The sequence below is a fragment of the Staurois parvus genome, unplaced genomic scaffold (assembly GCF_062004578.1).
Source record: "Staurois parvus isolate SC_StPar_1 unplaced genomic scaffold, SC_StPar_1.0 ptg001402l, whole genome shotgun sequence".
NCBI lineage: Eukaryota > Metazoa > Chordata > Amphibia > Anura > Ranidae > Staurois > Staurois parvus.
Window position 1 is genome coordinate 268,839 of NW_028319198.1, and position 23,515 is coordinate 292,353.

General features: G+C 49.0%; 1 pseudogene; it reads left to right on the plus strand.

The window, feature by feature from the left end:
- The window catches only part of LOC149436192 (uncharacterized), a 59,909-nt pseudogene that overhangs the window by 7,553 nt on the left and 28,841 nt on the right, over window positions 1-23,515 (plus strand).

A 23,515-nucleotide genomic window follows, 5' to 3' on the forward strand; every position in this document is an offset into this window, starting at 1 on the left:
CCCCTCCACTACACACCTTGGTCTACCCCAGTGAGATCCCACCCCCAGGACACACACATTGCCCTACCCCAGTGAGATCCCACCATCTGCACACACACCTTGGTCTACTTCAGTGAGATCCCACCTTTGGCACAAAAGGATAGGTCTATCTCTAGTGCCCCCTCACTGTGTAGTGCCCACAATCCATCACACTTATTGCATATTGAACAGTGTTTATATCTTCCCCATAGACATTACTCGCTGAGCACAAAGTCTAGAGGTTCAGCAGCATTCTTATCGTTGCTTTCCACTGGAGTTTTTGTGTTTGTTTTTTGCCCTCCTCACCATAACCAGTCAAGTAATACTATCTCATTAATCCTCTAACTCTCCCCTGTAGAAGTCATTGAGTCTATGTACAACACTGATGATGGCCAACAAGACGTAAACAGGTGTCTGTAGTGTGGAATAATTGGCTCTATAACAGGCTGGATCTGTGCCATAGACTGATATCTCAGGGAGTGGAAATAGCTAAAGTTGTGTAAATTATCATGTCTCAGGTTGCCCAGTATGGATCTCCGGAGTGTTTGTGGATCTGGGACACAAATCCTGGAACTGAGCACCCTGAGAACAAATAACAAAGTCTCCATGAATAGGTCAGTAGTCCTTAAAGACAACCCAAACCAGGATCCTGCACAGGGACCTACCTACCTCTATGTCCATGTCTAATAAAAGTCTGTGGTCAGGATGGAGTCCTGGTACAAGATCATGAGGGTTACAGACATGGCATCAGTCCTGGAATAGTGTGAATGGTGACAATGATGAAACCACTTCTGGACCTTTTCCCGGAGCCCCGGAAATCGCGGCCTACCCGCGCACCAGAAGCCGTGGCCTCGATTTTGGCCGTGGCCGAGCCGCGATCGGACCGGATCGCCGGACATCTACCTGGACCGTCACCGCTCTGCCCACCGGGTCCCGCCGACCTGCCTGCCTGCCCAGGGCCCTCCCCATCAGCCCTGGGTCCTCGCTGATCACCCTGGACCACCAGGAACCGGCACGGCCTCACGGTCTCCCTGGAGCCCTCCCTAGCTCTGGGACCACCCCAGACCACACGGCACCCAGCCGCCACCTCGGGGCACCCAGCTGCTCGCACCCGGCGACCCTGCCTGGGAACTGCTTCGGGCCTCCCAGCACCCTGCGGGCCACCCTGCACCAGCCAGCCCCAGACCAGGGACCTTTCCAGGACAACGCCGCACCTCCGCTACCTGCATCGAGGGGATTCCGAAAAACCATGGGTCTTTAATGCCGTTCCAGATATTGCAATGCATTGTTGATGAGGATTCTCCCGTCCTTCCCATCTCTTGGCCTTTGCTTGGCAACTCGAAGTCTAAGCTCCCAGCTAACACCCCTGGACACCCAACACCCAGCTACCGGGCACCCAGCTACCACCCCTGGACACCCAGCACCCAGCTACCGGGCACCCAGCTACCACCCCTGGACACCCAGCACCCAGCTACCGGGCACCCAGCTACCACCTCTGGTCACCCAACACCCGGACCACCCAGCGAATCGCGACGTCTCCCACTCTCTGGCACCCCTAACCACACGCAACATCAAACCCAGACTGCTCCAACCATGGCAGAACGACCATACTAAATGCCTCAAACGTCGCAGTCGTGCGCTGGAGAGACTATGGCGCAAAACCAGGTCCCCTCATGCATTCTCCCTCTACAAATCTGCCTTCCTCACCTACACCTCCTCCCTCCACGCCGCCAAGCAGGCCTACTTCGTTGACCTGATCAACACCCTCTCAAACTGCCCTCGCCGACTCTTCTCCACCTTCAACTCCCTGCTCTCTCCCCCCCTCCTCCACTCAGTACCTCACTTACCGCCCACGAGATTGCCACTCATCTCCACAACAAGATTGACGCAATCCGCAAGGACATAGTCAACTTGCAGTCTACCTCCCCATCTAGCCTCCCCCCTTCCATCACCCCCTCATCTCTCCCCTCCTCTGACCTTGCAACGGCACTGCCCCCCACCACACCCAAGGCCCTGCCTACCGTAACCCCCCCATCACTGCACTCCTTCAGCCCTACTACCACTGAGGAAGTCACCAGAGTCTTCTCAGAAGCCCGCCTCACTACCTGCCCCCTGGACCCTATCCCCTCTCAACTCCTCCGGTCACCCCCCTCTTCCCTCATCCACTCCCTTACCCACATCTTCAATCTCTCCCTCTCTACTGGCATCTTCCCCTCCCCCCTAAAACATGCGCACATCACCCCCATACTCAAAAAGCCCTCCCTGGACCCCACTGACCTCAACAACCTCAGACCAATTTCCCTGCTGCCACTCACGTCCAAGCTCCTTGAGCGCTTGGTCTACGATCGCCTAAGCGCCCACCTAACTGACAACAACCTCCTTGACCCACTACAGTCCGGCTTCCGTCCCCTACACTCCACCGAAACTGCCCTCCTCAAAATCACCAACGATCTACTAACCGCCAAAGCCGACTACTCTGTCCTCCTTCTCCTAGACCTCTCTGCGGCTTTTGACACAGTCGACCACCCCCTCCTCCTTAATAAACTACTCTCCCTTGGCATCAGAGACACCGCTCTCTCCTGGTTCTCGTCCTATCTATCCCAACGCTCCTTCAGCGTTTCCTACAACGGCGCCACCTCCTCTTCCCTCCCCCTCTCTGTTGGGGTCCCCCAGGGCTCTGTCCTTGGACCCCTTCTCTTCTCCATCTACACCTCCTCCCTTGGCAAACTCATACACTCCCACGGCTTCAACTACCACCTCTATGCTGATGATACTCAAATCTACCTATCCACCCCTCACCTCACCCCCACATTCTCCGCCCGCATCACTCACCTCCTAAACGACATCTCTGACTGGATGTCGCTCCATTTCCTCAAACTCAACCTCTCCAAAATCGAGCTTCTCGTCTTTCCCCCTTCCCGTGCCCCCCCCCCATCCTTTCCATCACTACCAACAACACCACCATCAATCCCGCCCAGCAAGCCAAGGTCCTTGGCGTCATTCTGGACTCAAACCTTTCCTTTCAACCTCATGTCAAATCACTCACAAATACATGCAGGCTCCACCTCCGGAACATCGCCAGGATACGCTCCTTCCTTACCCCAGACACCACTAAACTACTCGTTCACTCCCTGATTATCTCACGCCTTGACTACTGCAACTCCCTCCTCATCGGCCTACCCCAGTGCAGGCTCTCCCCGCTTCAGACCATCCTGAACTCAGCTGCCAGACTCATCCACCTCACCAGCCGCTCCACCTCTGCCACCCCCCTCTGCCTCTCCCTCCACTGGCTCCCCATTGCCCAACGCATTAAATTCAAACTGCTCACTCTGACCTATAAGGCCATTCACAACACTGCCCCTAACTACCTCACCGACCTGATTCCCAGGTACCACCCTACCCGTACCCTTCGCTCCTCACAGGACCTCCTTCTATCTTGCTCCCTGGTCTCCTCCTCCCACGCACGACTGCAAGACTTCTCCAGGTCCTCCCCCATCCTCTGGAGCTCACTACCCCAATCCATCAGACTGTCACCTTCCCTCCTCACCTTCAGGCGCTCCCTGAAAACCCACCTCTTCAGGGAAGCCTACCCCACCCTCACCTAACAGCCGCTGCCCTTCCCTCCTCCTACCACTCCATCCCCCACAGCCATTTCCTCCTGTACCTCTACCCCCTCCCTCCTAGATTGTAAGCTCAAAAGAGTAGGGCCCTCTTACCCCTTGTGTGCTGTTTGATGTTACTGTACTGTTTCATGTATTGTCCCCCCCTCTATTGTACATCGCTGAGCAAACCCTTTGGCGCTATATAAACTCGATAAATAAATAAATAAATAAATAAACCACATACTGCACAGGCCAAATGGAAGTCTGTACACAGTTTATAACTAGACAATTGTCCAGCATGCTGGTCCTGCCACCCTAAATGAATGTGCTCCTCACCTGCTGTAAGGTTGTCCATTATTATAGGACAATGTTCTCCAGATTTACATAAGATCTTTTCTATAAAATGTTTTTCGTATGAACAATTCCACCATTAACAGTAACATTATTTTGTTATAGAAAGATCATTTGTGTACAAAAGGTGACGGTGAAAGATGCAATGTAAAGGCGTGACGTAGACTCAGGGTCAGTGTTGTCAGGATATTCATACTTCCCTCACCGTACAATTACAGTATGTGAGAATACAAACTTAGCTTGAAGAAGGACAAATGAAAGCAGGCTGCATCTACCCATCTAAACAAAGCCTTGGAAGACACTCCATTGGATTAGGACAGCAGGTGACCTCCTTGTGTGTCCTCCCACTTCCAGCACTGACTGCACACTGTCCATACACAGACAGATCTTCCTATGACAAGGCACTGACACTGAGCTCCATGTAGAAGCAGAGTTATGGGGGTAACCCAAGGTGTGTGTGCTGGGGGTGGGATCTCACTGGGGTAAACCAAGGTGTGTGTGCAGGGGGTGGGATCTCACTGGGGTAAACCAAGGTGTGTGTGCAGGGGGTGGGATCTCACTGGGGCAGACCAAGGTGTGTGTGCATGGGATGGGATCTCACTGGGGTTCTCAAAGGAATGGAAATGTGAAAAGAAGCCGGGAGGAGAGTCCGGTCATGTGACTTTGGTAGGCTCTCCTCCAATCACAGAGCTCTCTGCTGTGGTAACCAGGGAGAACTCCAAGAACTTTTTCAGGATCCGTTTTATGAATGGGCTGCAAAATACAGATCCTGGCATTGAGAAATCCTGCTGAATATAATGGAGTAGATATCTTCTCTGTATTCTAAATCGTCTCTGAGAGTTTAACCGCTTTACCAATGACCTATAGCAGAAATACCGTTACAGGATGACAGCAGTGCACAAAATCACGTGTATATATGTGATTTTGCATTTCTGTGTAGGCTCACACACGCCCTACCTACGTCACCATTCATGGCCATGGCTGTCAATCACCACGCCCTGGCCAGTAATTACTCGCTTGCGCTTGGTGATTTCCGAGGATCTCCAATGGGCAGGAGGACTGTTTTGTTTACTAACAGTCCTCCTCCCTGTCGGGTCGGGCACACTGCACAGCACAGCACAGCCATCCACAGCAGTGTGCTTACAGTGAAGCACACAGACCCCAAACCCTAGTAAAACACTCCCTACACACAGGTAACGCTTTGATCACCCCTCATGTTAACCTCTTCCTGCCCAGTGCCATTAGTACAGTGTCAGTGCTTTTTATTAGCACTAATCACTGTATTGGTGTCATTGGGGATGTCAGTGACACCAAGTCAGTTCCCCCCCAGGGTCAGAATGTCCGCCGCAGTCCCGCTATTAGTCTCTGATTGCCGCCATTACTAGTACAGATGAAAAAAAAAATCCCAGTATCTATACCGCCATTTATAGATGCTATAACTTTCACGTAAACCAATTAATTTGCATGTATTGGGATTTTTTTTAGCAAAGACACGGAGTGGAATACATTTTGGCCGAAGTTTAAGACGCAATTTGATTTTTTTTTTAAAATTTTACTAGACATGTTTATAGCAAAAAGTCAAAAATGTTTTTTTTCTCAAAATTGTCAGTGTTATTTTTTATTGCGCAAAAAATTAAAACGCACAGACAATCAAATAACAGAAATAAAGAAAGCTCAATTTGTGGGTAAAGGGGGCACAAATTTCATTTGGGCACAGCGTGGAATGACCACGCAGTTGTCAGTCAAAGTAACACAGCACCGTAATGCAAAAACTGGTCTAGTCAGGAAGGGGGGAAATCCTCTGGAGGGCGAGGTGTTAATGTCTCCATGTTGTCTTTATCAGGAGTCACAATGATGGATTGGAGGGTCACCACGACTAGTATCAGCTACCGGATCTCCTGCACTCCTCAATGTCCCCAGACCTGGAGATTTTCTATGGAATGCTGTGCCGAGCCATATTCTTATGGATCCTGTAAAACGTCAAATAGTAAAAATGTGACATTCACCGATCTACAGCCGGTCTCTCTGTATAGAATACACACCTACATTCTTACAGAACAAACATACAATCTGGGGTTCAGAGATATCAGGACGGAGGAGTCAGGTGAGAGAATGGTCTGTTCTTATACAAGTATTGTCTGTTCTGATATCAGCCAACACTGGACACAATACTCAGCCCCGTCATTTATCATTTGTCCTAAAGGAAACCTGTACTGAGGGAAATACAGAAGCTGCCAAATCCTGAAAATGGCAGTTTGATTCTGATTGGTGGCTGTGGCGAAATAAAGACTCTCCTTAAATAAATTGATAAACACATAGAAGATGATATCAGAATATAATGGGGGTCTAGCAGATAAAAGCACAGGCACAAATTTCTCAGCATCATGTGCAAAGTGAATGTCTTCCCAAATACCCATCTTCTTCAGTAAGGTGTACCAATTCATGCCCAGCCTTGTTCCTTCGGTTCCTCCCTTATTACATGGCTCCATACACATGGGATACTTTCCCAAAGGATGAGGTCATTTAGACCAAATTAAGTTAATCATGTGTAGCACTACCCCTCTTCCTTAGGAGTTGCAATAGTTTTGGGTCCCCTTATAGTCCTGCACAGCAAGGCAACACACATTTTCACGACCTTGCATCCAGGAGTCAGTAACTAGTCCTTAAGTTTGCTTTTTTGTTTTTATTAAAGGGGTTAATAACTTGGATGGGTAAGGGATGTACGGGATGCTCAATGGAACCGAGAAACTGAGAACAACTTCCTGGAACTATTTACAAGTCTTCACAGCAAAACAGTTTCTTTTGGAGAGCTAGCCAACATCCAGTACCACCTCAGACCCCAGAAAACTCCCCTTCTTTTCTCAGCTGTCTGAAGGAATCCCTGAGCGGAGGATCCGGTGTCTGCCACAAATTAAGTGAAACAGTCCTGGGTGAAAGGCTAATTCAGCTCCTCACTCCAGTGCCTCCTTCTCCTTTCTGGCCCAGGGGGTGCAGGTTTAGTCAGTCCTCTTGTGCAGCTGGTGGGTTGGTGGCTGCTAGCAAGCCTTCTAGCTGCACCACTCCTTCCCTGCTACACAGGTGGTCCTTGCTCGGGGGGCCAGTGAAGGTCTGAGATTTCCTCCTTCCAAACTCCACTGCCTGTAGGTGAGCCCCTCCCCATAGGAGCTCCCTCTCAGGCTCCTGCCTTTAGCCTCTCATCCTCTGTTTTCCACCCAAACTCTCCTGTTGCTGAGCAAGTGCTCACTTTTAGGGGTGTCCTGGCCCCTTGCCAAGCCTTCTGTTGGGGATTGGACAGGATCCCTCAAAATTTCAGATTAGCCACTTCTCAGATCCACCCACTGCTGCTAGACCTTTCTCCAAAGTTTAAGAGCAGGGGGAAATTCCAGAGGGCTAGTCTGCAGAGCCTCTCAGCTCTGACCAGATTTTGACCCCTGCTATCTATCACACCTAGGCTGCTACTCAGTCCTACTCACTAACAATTGGAGTCTAGCTCCCCCTAGCTGACTAGCATAGTGCTACACGTGTAAATGGAGCAAAAATATATAATTTATGATTGTTAAGAATGACCACATACTGTACACTTGGTGGACTCTTTATAAGTCTGTCTATAAAATCAGGGGACTGTGTCAGCAAACAATTCTAGGTTGGAGTGAAAAGTATAGAAGGAATAAGAACAAGGTCTGGTGGAATAGGAGGAATAGGAGTGGGTCCGGTGGAATAGGAGTGGGGTCTGGTGGAATAGAAGGAATAGGAGCGGGGTCTGGTGGAATTTTATTATTATACAGGATATATATCGTGCGAACAGTTTGCTCAGCGCTTTACAAAATGAAGGCGGACATTATAGTTACAATACAATTTGGTACAAGAGGAAACAGAGAGCCCGGCTCATTAGAGCTTACAATCTAGGAGGAAGGGTTGAGTGATACAAAAGGTAATAGCTGTGGGGGGAGGAGCTGATGGAGAAAGTAAATGGTTTACTAGGTAGAAGCAGGATAGGCTTCTGTAACGTACATGTAAGATTTGAGTAGCTGAGATGGGATCTGTAGAAAATATGACAATGTAGATTTAGCATTCCATGTTATAATAGAAGATGTGTTCAGAATTCAGTCAGAGATATATGGTCACCAATTAGAATATGAAGGGACAGAGCTTCCTCTGGAAGGAGGTGACACCTGGATGCCAATAAGAGTTTAAGATTTGTCACCTTCTGGGAAATCTGGAAGGAAATGGCTGGAGACAGTTCGGCTTCATGACACAGCGGGGGACCAGAGGTGGTTCCAATGTGTCTGGGAGCTTTGAAGTATATCAGCAGATCAAAGGAATATATTTCATCTCTCATAAAAGCTAAAATATTAGTTGCAGAAAGATGAAAATACTTCCTTCTGATTGATCACACTGTAGGCTACACCTGCATGTAAAACTGTATTTGTAGACTATGTAGGATACCAGAGAAATGCAGGAAATGGTTATATGGCGCCGGATTGCGACAGCTGAACAGTGACTGGTACTGTCTTGATCGGACTGATGAGCTGGTGTTGGAAATTCAATCCCTGACTTGGTGATTTAAACTGTTCCTGGTCCAATCGACTTTGGGCATTTCAGTACCCAGAACGTCCTGTGGGCTGGTACAGGAACACCCCCCAGAGTCGATTGGCCAAGGGCTAATGTCCAGCCTACATCCATATTCCCATAAATTGAGGACCTGGGATATGGACGGTGTGATTCGTATGGAGCTGTTTCTATTGACTGACAGATTTCGGACTCTCTCTGACTTGCTCCAGTTGCAGGATAACTCTTGGTAAAAGTTTTATTTCAGTTTTATTTCCCTTTTTTTATCGTCAATAGCCAATTGTGTCTTCTTGTATTTTCTGTAACTTTTTATACTTTGTACATATTTTATGCACTACCCACTTTCGGGATATTAAATCATAAAATTAATAAGAGACTTCTAGGTACTTAAGCTCGGGCTCATATCTCCAGGGAGATTGTATTGTATTGTATTGCAGTGTCTTTATATGCTCGGTCAAGTTCATTGCCGATCTGTATGCAATTGCACTGCGTGTTGGCAGATTGCATGCAGATTGTAAAGGTAACAGGTCTGCCAGACGGAGATCTGTGTGTGTGTGGTGTCCCAGCAGGCCAGTAAAACTGCTGGGTGGTGGCAAGCTACTGTTTGTGGCGTGTCTGGTGTGGGGGTGTGTGGACAGTGGAAGAGTGATTAACAGAGGTTCTGGCTTGTAGAAGAGCTAGAGGAATCCTAGAAGGGTGTGTGATTGCTAGGCTGCTCCTCAACTCTTAGCGTGCACCAAATTGTATATAAGATTCATGTCTGCCTGTGTGATCAGCCAGCTGGATTGGAGTGGAGTCTGCCTCTAGTGGTGGCCAGAGGTAGTGCAGGCTGTGAAAGTATATCACGGCCGGTCTTATATACTTATATATATTCAGATTAAGTCCCCCTTATTCCCTCTTACCCCAAGTCACGGCCACATGTGCGCGCCTCGATTAGCTAGGCTCTGTGTGCGCGTGGGTTGGATCCGTGACAGCTTCTTCAAAGAGGTTTTCAGGGATCATCTAAAGGTGTATAGATTAGAAGGTTGATAAGGTGGATGAGCCTGGCAGCAGTATTTATGATGGACTGGAGGGGGAATTGTCTATGTAAAGGTAAGCCAATGAGGTAAGTTGCAGTAGTCAAGTTGAGAGATGACCAGGGAGTGAATTAAGAGCTTTGTGGCATCATTGGTTAAAAAGGGGCATATTCTGGAGATGTTGTGGAGGTTGATTTGGACAGGGATTGGATGTGGGCCTGAAAGGATAGTTCAGAATCCAGGGTTACACCTAGCACCCTGGCATGCGGGGATGGGTTGATAATGGTGCTATTGAACCTGACTGAGAAATCAGGGGAGGAGGCACGTGGGGAGGAAATATCAGCTCAGTTTTGGATAGATTGAATTTTAGGAAGTGGTGTGACATCCAGTCTGATATGTCTGTTAGTAAATCGGTGATACGTGAGGAAACGGATGGGGTGAGCTGAAGAGTAGAGATAGATTTGTGTCATCAGCATAGAAATGGTATTGGAAACCATGGGAAGCTATCAGCTGACCCAAGGAAGAAGTGTAGATAGAGAATAGGAGAGGTCCAAGGACAGAACCTTGGGGGACCCCTACAGTAAGAGGAGTAGGAGAGGAGGAAGTAGAGTTGTAAGTGATACTGAACATGCGGTGAGTTAGGTAAGATTCCAACCAGTGGAGAGTATAGTCACAGAGACCCAGTAAATAGAGTTTTTTGAGAAGGAGGGGGTGGTCAACTGTGTCAAAGGCAGCGGAAAGGTCCAAGAGCAAGAGTATGGCATAGTGACCATTGCTTTTAGCGGATAGTAAGTCATTTGTGAGTTTGAGGAGAACAGTTTCTGTGGAGTGTTGTGGGCAAAATCCAGACTGAAGGGGATCGAGAAGGTTAGTCTCAATAAGTTGGCAGCTCAGCCAGTTGTAGACTAGACGTTCAAGGAGTATAAAGGGAAAAGGAAGTAAGGAGATGGGTCTTAGGTTGCCAAGATTGTCGGGGTCCAGTGAGGCTTTTTTAAGTATGGGGGTGTCTAGCGCATGTTATAAAGAGTTGGGGAAGCTGCCAGTAGAAAGGGAGAGATTGAAGATATGAGTTAAAGAATGAAAGATAGAGCCAGAGGGTGACCATAGTATTTGCGAGGGAACAGGGTCCAGGGGGCAGGTGGTTAGGTGCACTTTAGAAAACAGTTTACTAACCTCCTCTATAGTAGTTTGTTAATCAAGAGAAGTATAGGTTGTGCAGGTGGACAAGGAGTGTAGGGTGAGGGAGATATCTGTACAGTGGAGATCTCATCATGAATTGCATCAATCTTATTTTTGAAATGATTAGAGATTTCCTGGGCAGTGAGTGAGTTAGTGGGTGGAGGTAGAGAAGGATGAAGTAGAGAGTTAAATATAGAAAAGAGTTGACGGGGATTGCGTGAGAGGGTGGTAGAGTGATAAAATAGGTCTGTTTGGCAGTTTGGAGACAAGAATTGTATTTTTGAAGGGTGGGTTTATATTGGTCGAAGTCATGCTGGGTCTTAGTCTTAAGCCATAAACACTCAAGAGCACTGCTATGTGTTTTGAGGCATCTGGTAGTGTCTGGTTGCCAGGGCTGTAGCAGTCGGGGCCTAATTCTGTGTGTAGTGAGGGGGGCCAATGTGTCCAGGGTGGATGACAGTGAACATGTCAAGAGAACATGTCAAGAGTTGTCAAGAAATTGCATGGAACCCGACATGCGGGCGTTTATTGAGGAGGTTTTTGGGGCACAAACAATAGTTCTGTTGTCCACAGATCCACACCAGACACAGCAACACAGTAAACTTCTCTGGAAGGCAATATGGAACAGGGGGATGGTAATCCACAGGGTTCAGTAGGACAGTGAAGGGGTGGTTTTAGGAGACTTTGGGTTCCTGGGGGGAATTGGGCTCAGTCTTTTGGGCAGCACAGGGTTAGTCCACTTGCTAGATGCAGGGAGCCAGACACAGAGGGCTACAGCCCACACCAGCAACACAGGGTCAATCTGCACAGGGTCAATACACACAGGCAGCTCCAGGCAGCGAAGGGTTAAGTCCAGGAAGGTTCATGGAGAACCAAAGAGTTAAGTCCAGGCAGGGGATAGATCCAGCAAGCAGGATCATGGGGACAGCAGAAGGTTCCTCACAGTGAAGAGATTCCAGGCAGCGAAGGGTTAAGTCCAGGCAGATTCACAGAGAGCAAGGGATTAAGTCCGGGCATACAGATGGGGGTACAATCACAAATGGGGTGCTGCTTTTGCATGAGTGCTGCGTTGGAGCGCTAAGACGCAGTTAAGCACAGCAGTTTAACTAAAGCAGGATAACTCAAGCAGCAACAAAGAACTCTCCTGCATGCTGGATGGACTGCAAGCAAACACCCTGGGAAACATCTCTTACAAGTCTGAGTTCCATTCCGTGTACCTTTTTAATATGTCCCCTCTACTCCTTTTCATATTACTTTCCTGCGTTCCCAAAATCTCACTTCTTTATCCCTCTGCTCCACCCTAAAACTTGTACATCTCATCCTCACTGCTACCATCTCCCTACTACTACTCTCATCACCTCCTGCTGATACTTTACTCTCCTGCTGACCCAAATACCAGGACTGGAAGGCATGTGCGCTCGTGTACATCCCGCACCCATGTTACTTTCCTCACCCTTCTTCTTCTCCTAACCTCTGGGGATATCTCCCCAAACCCTGGTCTAACAGTATCTCACCCCCACACCAGGCATCCTATTTCTTCCAGGAATAGCTGAAATCCCCTCAAATTAACATCAGTCCCCATGCTCCCAAAAACCACTCTGTCTGTAATAAGCTCACCTCTGTCCATGACCTTTTTGTCTCCCGCTCCCTTAACCTACTAGCAATTACAGAAACCTGACTCCAAGCAGCAGATTCTGCTTCCCCCACAGCACTTTCCTCATCTGGACCCACTCACCCAGACCCAGTGGTCGGAAAGGTGGTAGGGTCGGTTTGCTTCTATCCCCACTGAGCACCTTTCAGGTCCTCCCTAACCCTCCCTCTCTATCCTTCTCTTTTCAGACTCACTGCATCCGGCTGTTCTCTCCCATTTCTCTGAGGATTGCAGTGATCTATCAGCCTCCTGGACCCGTGTCCCGCTTTCTTGATGATTTCTCCACCGGGCTACCCTACTGTCTCTCCTCTGAACTACCCACTGTCATTCTCTGAACATCCCTATTAATGTCAACAACCCGGCTACATCCCAACTCTTCAACCTAACCTCATCTTTTGCATTAGCACAATGTATACAGTCCTCCACTCACTCTGATGGGAATACATTAGACCTTGTTTTCTTCCATCTTTGCACTCCCTACAACCTCACAAACACCCCTTTCCTCTCTGATCACAATCTCATCACCTTCAGTGTCCTCGTCTTCAAACACCTATCCCTCCAAGCAGCAATTACCCGCAGAAACCTTCACAACTTGAACCCTGCTCCTTTCCACTCTGCAACTGACCAACTCTATGACAGAATCTCTCCCGTCCTGCCCTGACCTGGCCACTACTGTCTACAACAGTTCGCTTTCATCCACATTAGACTCACTTGCTCCTCTAACAGGAAGCATCAGGCCCCGACCATTACAACCTTGGCAGACTGACATCAGAAATCTTAAATTACATAGTCATGTGCTGGAGCGATTGTGGCGTAAAACCAAATCCCAGCAAGCATTCGCCCTATATAAATCTGCTTTCTTAAGATACAAATCCTCCCTTCATGCTGTCAAACAAGCCTACTTTGTCACTCTTATTAATACCTTGTCATGCAGTCCTTGTCGTCTCCTCTCTACTTTTAACTCTCTACTTTCTCCACCTCCACCCAGTACCTCACTCACTGCTCACAAGATTGCAAATCATTTCAAAAACAAGATTAAACGCAATTCACAGGGGCATATCCACTGCACAGACATCCATCCCACTTATCATACCTTATACTAAACCTCCCTCAACACTTTCCTCTTTTGACCTTGCTACTACTGAAGAGGTCACTTTTCTCAGATTTTCTCAGAAGCCCGTCTCACTATCTGCCCTCTGGATCCTGTCCCCTCACAACTACTACAGTCACCCTCTTCTTCCATCCTATGCTCCCTCACTCACATCTTCAATCTCTCCCTCTCTAATGGTGCCTTCCCCTCCCCCCTAAAGCATGCACACATCACTCCCATGCTTAAAAAGCCCTCCCTGGACCCCACCAACCTCAACAACTTAAGACCCATCTCCCTGCTGCCATTTACCTCTAAACTCCCATAACGCTTAGTCTACAATCTATATATAAAATGTGCAGCGCTATAAAATGATATATAAATAATGTAAATATGCACAGAGCATAATATTGATAAAATAAAGTATAATAAAAGTTCATAAATAAGTGCCAGTGAAGATCCTGATGACTCAGTTCGGTGATTGTGCTCTTGTGAACAGAAGAAATGCGCACTCACTGGAGGTGCATTGATAATGCACGTCTAAATATCCAGATGTCATCAGATAAGGTCATCAGGGCCAGGTAGGAAATGATTCCCTCTCAGCATGAGTGGATCCACAAGCCTTTTGGGATGATCCAGGGGCATCCAGAGATCCCCTTTAGGGGATGGATGGCTACAGATCTCAGGGGGTTAGCAGGCTCCCTCTCTGGAGGCTAAGGGCTGGGCATCTGGAAAATCAGCACTCCACGAAGGAGTCAAGATAAAATATGCCCATAGTGTAGTATGTAGTTAAACTTTTATTAGGAGTAAATATAAAAACAGATGCATCCAAAAATCAGTATCAGAAACCGGACTAATCATCCACAAGCATAGATGGCCACCAGAGCTCCACGTTGCACCGACGCCGTGATGTCACGGCGTAATCGGTTCCTCCTTACGCGTTTCGTGCACGAGCACATCCTCAGAGGGGATCGCCTGAGCTCCCACCTCACTGACAACAACCTTCTTGACCCTTTACAGTCTGGCTTTCGCTCACTGCACTCCACTGACACTGCCCTACTAAAACTCACTAATTATTATTATTATTATTATTATTATACAGTATATAGCGCCAAAAGGTTTGCTCAGCGCTGTACATTATAGTGGGGGACAGTACATGAGACACTACAGTTAGAAAACAAAACATGAGGGGTTTGAGAGCCCTACTCTTTTGAGCTTACAATCTAGGAGGGAGGGGATAGTGGTACAGGAGGAAGTGGATGTGGGGGATGGAGTGGTAGGAGACGTGTAGAGTGTAGATCGGCTGTTAGGTAAGGATGGGGTAGGCTTCCCTGAAGAGATGGGTTTTCAGGGTGCGCTTAAAGGTGAGGAGGGAAGGTGACAGTCTGATGCATTGGGGTAGCGAGTTCCAGAGGATGGGGGAAGTCCTGGAGAAGTCCTGCAGTCGGGCATGGGAGGTGGAGACCAGGGAAAGTAGAAAGTAGGAGCTCTTGTGAGGAGCAAAGATTACGGGTAGGGTGGTATTTGGGTATCAGGTCGGTGAGGTAGTTTGGGGCAGTATTATGAATAGCTTTGTATGTCAATGTTAGTAGTTTGAATTTAATGCGTTGGGCAATCGGAAGCCAGTGGAGGGAATGAAAGAGGGGGGTGGCAGAAGCGGAGCGGTTGGTAAGGTGGATGAGTCTGGCCGCTGAGTTCAGGATAGACTGAAGCGGGGATAGCCTGTGTTGGGGTAGGCCGGTGAGAAGGGAGTTGCAGTAGTCGAGTCGTGAGATAATAAGGGAGTGAACGAGTTGTTTAGTAGTGTCTGGGGTTAGGAACTTACATATTTTGGAGATGTTGCGGAGGTGGAGCCTGCATGAGTTTGCCAACGATTGGACATGTGGGTTGGAAGGACAGGTTTGAGTCGAGTGACACCTAGGACTTTGGCTTGCGGGGTGGGACTGATGGTGGTGTTGTTGGTCGTGATGGAGAGGGTGAGGGGGTGCACGGGCTGGGGGGAAAATCAGGAGCTCGGTTTTGGAAAAGTTCAATTTGAGGAAATGGAGCAACATCCAGTCTATGTCGTTCAGTAGGTGAGTGATACGGGCGGAGACTGAAGAGGTGGAGAGGTAAATTTGTGTGTCATCGGCTTAGAGGTGATAGTTGAAGCCGTGGGAGTGTATCAGTTTGCCAAGGGAGGAGGTGTAGATGGAGAAGAGAAGGGGCCCGAGGACAGAGCCTTGGGGGACCCCAACAGAGAGGGGGAGAGAGGGGGAGGTGGCAGCGTTATAGGTAACGCTGAAGGAGCGTTGGGATAGATAGGAGGAGAGCCAGAGAGAGCAGAGTCTCTGATGCTGAGGGAGTGTAGTTTATTAAGGAGGAGGGGGTGGTCAACTGTGTTGAAGGCCGCAGAAAGGTCAAGGAGTAAGAGGACTGAGTAGTGGCCCTTAGCTTTGGCGGTTAGCAGGTCGTTAGTGATTTTGAGTAGGGCGGTTTCGGTGGAGTGTAGGGGACGGAAGCCAGACTGTAGGGGATCGAGGAGGTTGTTGTCAGTGAGGTGGGCAGTTAGGCTATTGTAGACTAAGCGCTCAAGGAGCTGGAAGTAAATGGCAGCAGGGAGATGGGTCTAAGGTTGTTCAGGATGGTGGGGTCCAGGGAAGGTTTTTTGAGTATGGGAGTGATGTGCGCGTGCTGTAGGGGGGAGGGGAATGCGCCAGTGGAGAGGGATAGATTGAAGATGTGGGTGAGGGAGCGTAGGATGGAGGAGGAAGGTGACCGGAGGAGTTGTGTGGGGACAGGGTCAAGGAGGCAAGTGGTGAGGTGGGCTTCTGAGAAGACCTTAGTGACCTCCTCAGTGGTAGCAGTGCTGAAGGAGCGGATTGTTGGGGAGGTTATAGTGTGCGGGATGTTAGGTGTGGTGGGGGGCAGGGCGGTTGCGAGGTCAGAGGAGGGGAGAGTTGATGTGGTTGAGCACTGGCGATGTCCTTACGGATTGCGTCAATCTAATTTTGGAAGTGATTGCCAATCTCGTGGGCGGTGAGTGAGGTACTGGGTGGGGGTGGGGGGGAGAGAGTAGGGAGTTGAAGATGGAGAAAAGCCGATGAGGACAGGTTGAGAGGGTGTTGTTGAGGGTTACGAAGTAGGCTTGTTTGGCGGCGTGGAGGGAGGATGTGTAGATGAGGAAGGCGGATTTGTAGAGGGAGAAAGCTCGAGGGGATCTGGTTTTGCGCAATAATCACTCCAGCGCACGACTGCGTCATTTAAGATTTTTAGTGTGGTCGATCTGCCAGGGTTGAAGCGGTCGGGGTCTAATGCTACGTGTGGTCAGGGGTGCTAAGGAGTCTAGGGCAGCTGATAGCGAGTCGTTATACGCAGTAGTGGCCAGGTCAGGGCATGACAGTGGAAGGTCAGCTGCAGAGTGGAGAGGGGCCGGGTTCAGGTTGCAGAGGTTACGGCTGGTGATGGTTTGAGGTTCGGGGGGGGGTGTTAGAGGACAGGGAGATGGGGAACATAATGCGGTTGTGGTCACAGAGAGGGAAAGGGGTGTTTGTGAGGTTGTGGAGGGTGCAGAGATGGGAGAAAACGAGGTCCAGGGTTTTTCCGTTGGTGTGGGTGGAGGACTGTGTGCACTGTGTGAGTGCAAAAGAAGAGGTTAGGTGGAGGAGTTGGGATGTAGCCGGATTGTTGACATTGATAGGGATATTGAAGTCTCCAAGGATGATGGTGGGGAGCTCAGAGGAGAGGAAGAAGGGTAGTCAGGCGGAAATGTCGTCAAGGAAGTGGGATACGGGTCCAGGAGGCCAATAGATTACTGCAATCCTCAGAGGGGTGGGGGAGAAGAGTCGGATGCAGTGGGCCTTGGAGGAGAAGGATAGAGGGGGGGTTTGGAAGGACCTGGAAAGTGCTCAGCGGTGACAAGAGCATGCCGACCCCACCACCTCTATGACCGCTCGGTCTGGAAGAATGGGACCATATGAGACCTCCATAGGAGAGTGCCACAGGGGAGGTGGAGTCAGTGGCTTGGATCCTGGTTTTGGTGATCGCTAGGAGGTGAGGGAGTGGGAGATAAAGAGGTCATGGATGGCGGTGAGCTTGTTGCAAACCGATCGGGCGTTCAGGAGTGCAACCGAGAGTGGAGGGGTGGATGCGGGGAGGAGGGGGACAGGTATAAGGTTGAGGGGGTTGTGGCGGTTTGTGGGAGTAGGAGGGTGCCTAGTGGGTGAGTGAGGTGGCAAGGGGCCAGGATTTGGGGAGATATCCCCGGCGGTTAGGTGGAGGAGAAGGGTGAGAAAGGTGGCATGGGAGTGGGATGTGGAAGAGTGTGTGGGTCTGTTAGTGGTGGCGTGTGGGTCGGTGGGAGAGTGGAGTATCAGGAGAAGGTGGTGAGAGCCGTAGTGGGGAGATGGAAGTAGTGAGTGTCCGATGTATAGTTGTTTTGGGGGAGTAGGGGGGTAGAGGGAGGAGATTTTGTGAATGGAGGAGAGGAGTACGAGGAGGAGGAGGAGTACAGGTGGCATATTAGGAGGGTGGGCGGAGTGCTGGTCAAGTGAGGGAGGTGAAAGGTTTCACAACAGGGCATATTGATGCGGAGAGTCTGTCGTGCAGTGGCGGAGGAGTTTATCTGTGGGAGGGGAGGGAGAGTGGTGGGTAGCTGGATCTGCTGCTGGCTAGTCACGGCAGTCTGTGGGTGTTGTAGGCCAGCGTCTGAAGTTGCTGTGGGGCACAGCGTCTGGAGGTGCTGTGGGGCACGGTGTCTAGAGGTGCTGTGGGGCACGGCGTCTGGAGGTGCTGTAGGCTAGGCGTCAGTAGCTGCAGTAGGGCACGGCGTCTGTGGGTGCTGTGGGCCGGCGTTTGTAGGTGCTGTGGGCCGGCGCTTGTAGTTGGTGCGGGCCAGCGCTTGTAGATGCTGTAGGGCCCAGCGTCTGTGGGTGTTGTAGGGCCCGGCATCTGTAGGTGCTGTAGGCCGCGTGGCAGGCTCACGTGACGGGGCTCTGGGCTGTGTGGTGGCGGGGCATGGGGGGCGGCTGTGTGGCACGGTGGGTAGCAGGGGAGTTGTTCTGGTGGTGGTGGATTACCCTCTCAGTGCCGGCGGTGGTGGCTTCTCCTCTCGGTACAGGATTAGGAGGCAGGGGCTCTCTCAACGGTGGTGGTGGCGGCTGTAGGTAGGGGTGGTGGTAGGTTCCCCTCTCTCTGGCAGGGGTTGGTGGCGTCTTGGGTTGACAGGAAGGACCGCGGCTTCGCAGGCTGCAGTAGGCCCAGTACCAATCCTGGGTGACGGCAAGACCTCCGGAGCGGCGGCATCTCGGGTCACTGCGGCGGTGGTAGGTACCGACGGTGGTGGGGGTGGTGGTTGCATTCCCTTGTCCCTCTTGCTGGAGCGGGGGGCATCTCAGAGGCAACTTGGTACATCGCGGCTGGCAGGAAAGACCACGGCTTTAGGTGCCGCGGTAGGCCGCGAGCCGTCGGAGCTCAGCCGAAGGGACAGAGCACCCAGCACCTCTTCAGAGTGTTGACAGGACCTCCGGTGGTTGCTCCGGGGCCCACTACCTCCCGGATGGCAGTGGATTCAGCAGGGGGTGCTGGAGCTGGCAATCATGTGGCTGCTCTAGATGACATCTTGTACTTCCTTTTTGATGATGATCTACTAACAGCTAAAACCAATGGTCACTACTCTGTATTCTTACTACTTGGCCTCTCTGTGGCTTTTGAAATGGTTGACCATCCCCTCCTCAAAAACTCCACTCTCTTGGTCTCAGAGACTCTGCTTTCTCCTGGTCATCCTCCTACCTATCGCAGCACTCCTTCAGTGTTACCTATAACGCTGCCTCCTCCTCTTCACTCCCTCTTTCTGTAGGGGTCCCTCAAGGTTCTGTCCTTGGACCCCTTCTCTTCTCCATCTACACCTCCTCCCTTGGTCACTTGATAAACTCCCATGGCTTTAAGTACCATCTCTATGCTGACACACAAATCTATCTTTCTACCCCTCACCTCACCCCTTCAGTCTCCTCTCGTATTACTAACCTACTAAGCGACATATCAACATTGATGTCACTCCACTTCCTCAAACTCAATCTTTCCAAAACTGAGCTCTTAGTATTCCCCCCAGCCCGTGTCCCCTTCCCTGACTTCTCCATCAAGATCAATAACACAATCATCAGTCCCTCCCCTCATGCCAGGGTACTAGGTATAATCCTAGACTCCCATCTGTCCTTTCAGCCCCAAATTCAATTACTTTACTCCAATTATCCACCTTACTAACCATTCTGTATCTGCCACCCCTCTGTGCCAATCCCTCCACTGGCCTCCACTCAGTGTCCTCCGCCCCTCTCTGCCAATCCCTCCACTGGCTTCCCATTGCCCAACAGATAAAATTCAAAACACTAACAATAACGTATAAAGCCATTTATAACTCTTCCCCAAATTTCATCACCAATCTTGTCTCTAAATATCACCCAAACCGTACTCTCCGCTCCTCGCAAGACCTCCTGCTCTCTAGCTCCCATGTCTCCTCCTCCCATGCTCATCTCTAGGACTTTTCCAGAGTTTCCCCCATCCTCTGGAACTCTACCCCAATTTATCAGGCTATCGCCTACTCTTCAAGGCAGCCTATCCTGCCCTCAGCTAATAATGGAATCTTCTACTCTTCCAACCAGTCCATCCGCCATAGTTACTACCTTTTGTACAACTAGCCCCTTCCTCCTAGATTGTAAGCCCCAAGGAGCAGGGCCCTTCTTTCCCTCTTGTATTGAACTGTATTGTTGCTGTATTGTCTCCCGTTATATTGTAAAGCGCTGAGCAAACTGTTGGCGTTATATAAATCCTGTATAATAACTATTGTAGACATAATTGGCCAGGTTGGGGCAGGACAGGGCTGAGATTTTGTCAGAGACAATCTGTTGCCGAGAAAAGAGAAGGGTTAAGATAACAAAGGTTTCTACAGGCAACTGTTTGGTAGTTGGAAGACAAGGAGGAGAAAGCCAAGGAGAGAGTGAAGCTAATAACGAAGTGATCTGAGAGTGGAAGAGGAAAGTTGGTGAGGTTACAAGGAGTGCATTGGTAGGAGAATACAATGTTATGGCAGTTACCATTCGAGTGAGTAGAAGCATGTGTCCATTGTTTTAGGGCAAAAGAAGTGGTTTGGCTCAGTTTAGAGGTAGCGGGAGTGTTAAGATTAACAAGGATGTTGAAGTCACCAAGAATGATAGTGAGAAAGTAAGGCAGCCAGGCAGAGAAGTCATCAAGGAAGCTTGATACCGGTCCAGGAGGCCGATAGAGCACAGCAATTCTTAAAGAAACTGGAGAGAACAGATGAATACAGTGAACTTCAAATGAGGAGAGGGACAGAGAGGGAGGTGAATGGAGGACCTGAAAAGTGCTTTGAGGGGATAGGATTCCTACTCCACTTCCTTTCCATTCACTAGGCCTGGGAGAGTGAGTCCAGAGGAGACCAGCATGGGAGAGGGCAGAAGGAGAGGGAGAGTCAGATTCATGAAGCCAGGTTTCTGTAATTGCAAGCAAGTTAAAGGAGTTTGTGATAAAAAGGTCATGGACAGAGGTGAGTTTGTTACAGACAGAGCAGGCATTCCAGAGGGCACAGGAAAAGGGGAGGCTGGTTCTAGGAAGAAGAGGAATAGTAACCAGATTGTGTGGATTGTGGCTGCTGTTGGAGGATAGGGGGTGCTGGGTGTGTTGATCAAAGGAAAAAGATGGCAGCTCGGGATTTGGGGAAATGTCTCCAGATGTTAGAAGCAGAATGGTGAGGGAGGTAATATGGGAGTATGAGTTATATGGAGTGACAGGTTCCAGTGTCCTGGAGGTTTTATTAGTGTGTGGGTTCAGAATTATCAGGAGTTGATGAGTACAGTAATAAGGTGAAGAAAGGAGTGAGGGTGATATATATATATATATATATATATATATATATATAAGCTGTGGGGTGGAGAAGAGGGGTGAAGGAGATAGTTTGAAGAGAGAGAACACAACTTTGAGAAGGAGGAGTAGGGAGTACACATTACAGAGTGTAGATGAAGCAGACTGGATAAGAGCTGAAAGATCTGGATTGAGAAACAGGTCACCTGTAGTCTGATTAGTATTTGAAGTTATCTGCTTCTCACCTTGTGCATTCACTGAAGTGCAGAGCCGAAGCTTAATACTTAATCCACGATCAATACTTTATCCAAGGTGATAGTTGCCAATGCTACCCCTGGCTGTGCCTCCCCTAAGGAAGGCCTAAGTTTATACTGAGTTGGGTGGGGGAATTGTCGATTAATCAATTAGGAATGCTTAGCAGAGACACATGGCTAGCAGGGAAAACTTCTCACACCAAAGGAGGACTACAAGAGACAAGAGAGCAGGAGGGCAGAGTTGTAAATATTAGGATCAGCTCATAAATTTGTGTTGGACAATAAGGGCAAAATAAACACCACAGTAATATGGACCAGAGTTAAACATTTTTGAAGCACTAAGAATGACCAATAAGAACATTGATAGTTATGGATCAGCTTCAGTTAGAGGTGGATTTTAGCAGTGCGAGGTGAATTTGCATTCATACATGGCATGGGCGATATTACAGATGGATATTGCTTGCAGACAATTACCATATAGCAGTGCAGGATGAATTAGAATTCATACAAGGAATAGTAGTGGGGTCTGGGGGAATAGAAGGAATAGGAGCGGGGTCTGGGGGAATAGAAGGAATAGGAGCGGGGGTCTGGTGGAATAGAAGGAATAGGAGTGGGGTCTGGTGGAATAGATGGAATAGGAGTGGGGTCTGGTGGAATAGAAGTAATAGGAGTGGGGTCTGGTGGAATAGAAGGAATAGGAGCGGGGTCTGGTGGAATAGAAGGAATAGGAGTGGGGTCTGGTGGAATAGAAGGAATAGGAGCGGGGTCTGGTGGAATAGAAGGAATAGGAGAAGGGTCTGGTGGAATAGAAGGAATAGGAGCGGGGTCTGGTGGAATAGAAGTAATAGGAGTGGAGTCTAGTGGAATAGAAGGAATAGGAGAAGGGTCTGGTGGAATAGAAGGAATAGGAGCGGGGTCTGGTGGAATAGCAGGAATAGGAGTTGGGTCTGGTGGAGTAGAAGGAATAGGAGTGGGGTCTTGGATGAATATAAGGAATAGAAGCGGGGTCTGGTGGAATAGAAGGAATAGGAGTGGGGTCTGGTGGAATAGAAGGAATAGGAGTGGGGTCTGGTGGAGTAGAAGGAATAGGAGGAGGGGTCTGGTGGAATAAAAGGAATAGGAGCATGGTTGGGTAGAATAGAAGGAATAGGGGCGGGGTCAGGTGGAATATAAGGAATAGGAGTGGGATCTGGTGGAATAGAAGGAATAGGAGTGGGGTCTGGTGGAATAGAAGGAATAGGAGTGAGGTCTGGTGGAATAGAAGGAATAGGAGTGGGGTCTGGTGGAATAGAAGGAATAGGAGCGGGGTCTGGTGGAATAGAAGGAATAGGAGTGGGATCTAGTGGAATAGAAGGAATAGGAGCGGGGTCTGGTGGAATAGGAGTGGTCTGGTGGAATAAAATGAATAGTAGAGGGGTCTGGTGGTTTAGTTTGGTTTAGTTTGTAAGTTTTTGTTTGTTGCAATAAAGCTTTTCTGGATATGCAGAAAAAAAACACACTTTCTCTGTTTAATTTTTCCATATTCTGGGTCTGTAGATGAGTATAGGGGGAGATGGATGCTCTGACCTCTGTGTGCATGGACAGTGTACTGGAATTTATTGCATTTATTTATTTATTTTTCTTCATCCAGTGCCGGGGAAACCTGAAATAATGAAAGTTCCATCAATGAAAAATAACACAATAGGATGGAAGTTGTCTGAGAAATGGGGAAAAATAACTGGATTTCAGGTAAAATAATTCTACATTTTGTATATTTTAACCTGAATTCCATATTGGACAGTTACTGTTTACCTGTTAAAAACTAATCTAAAGCTAATGATTGAATTGATTTTCTTTGACTTTAAGTGAATGTGTTTTAGAAATGATGTTTAATATAAAATAATTACAAATAGACATTTAATACAGAGTGTACCCATGACACAAGATTCCCAGAGCAC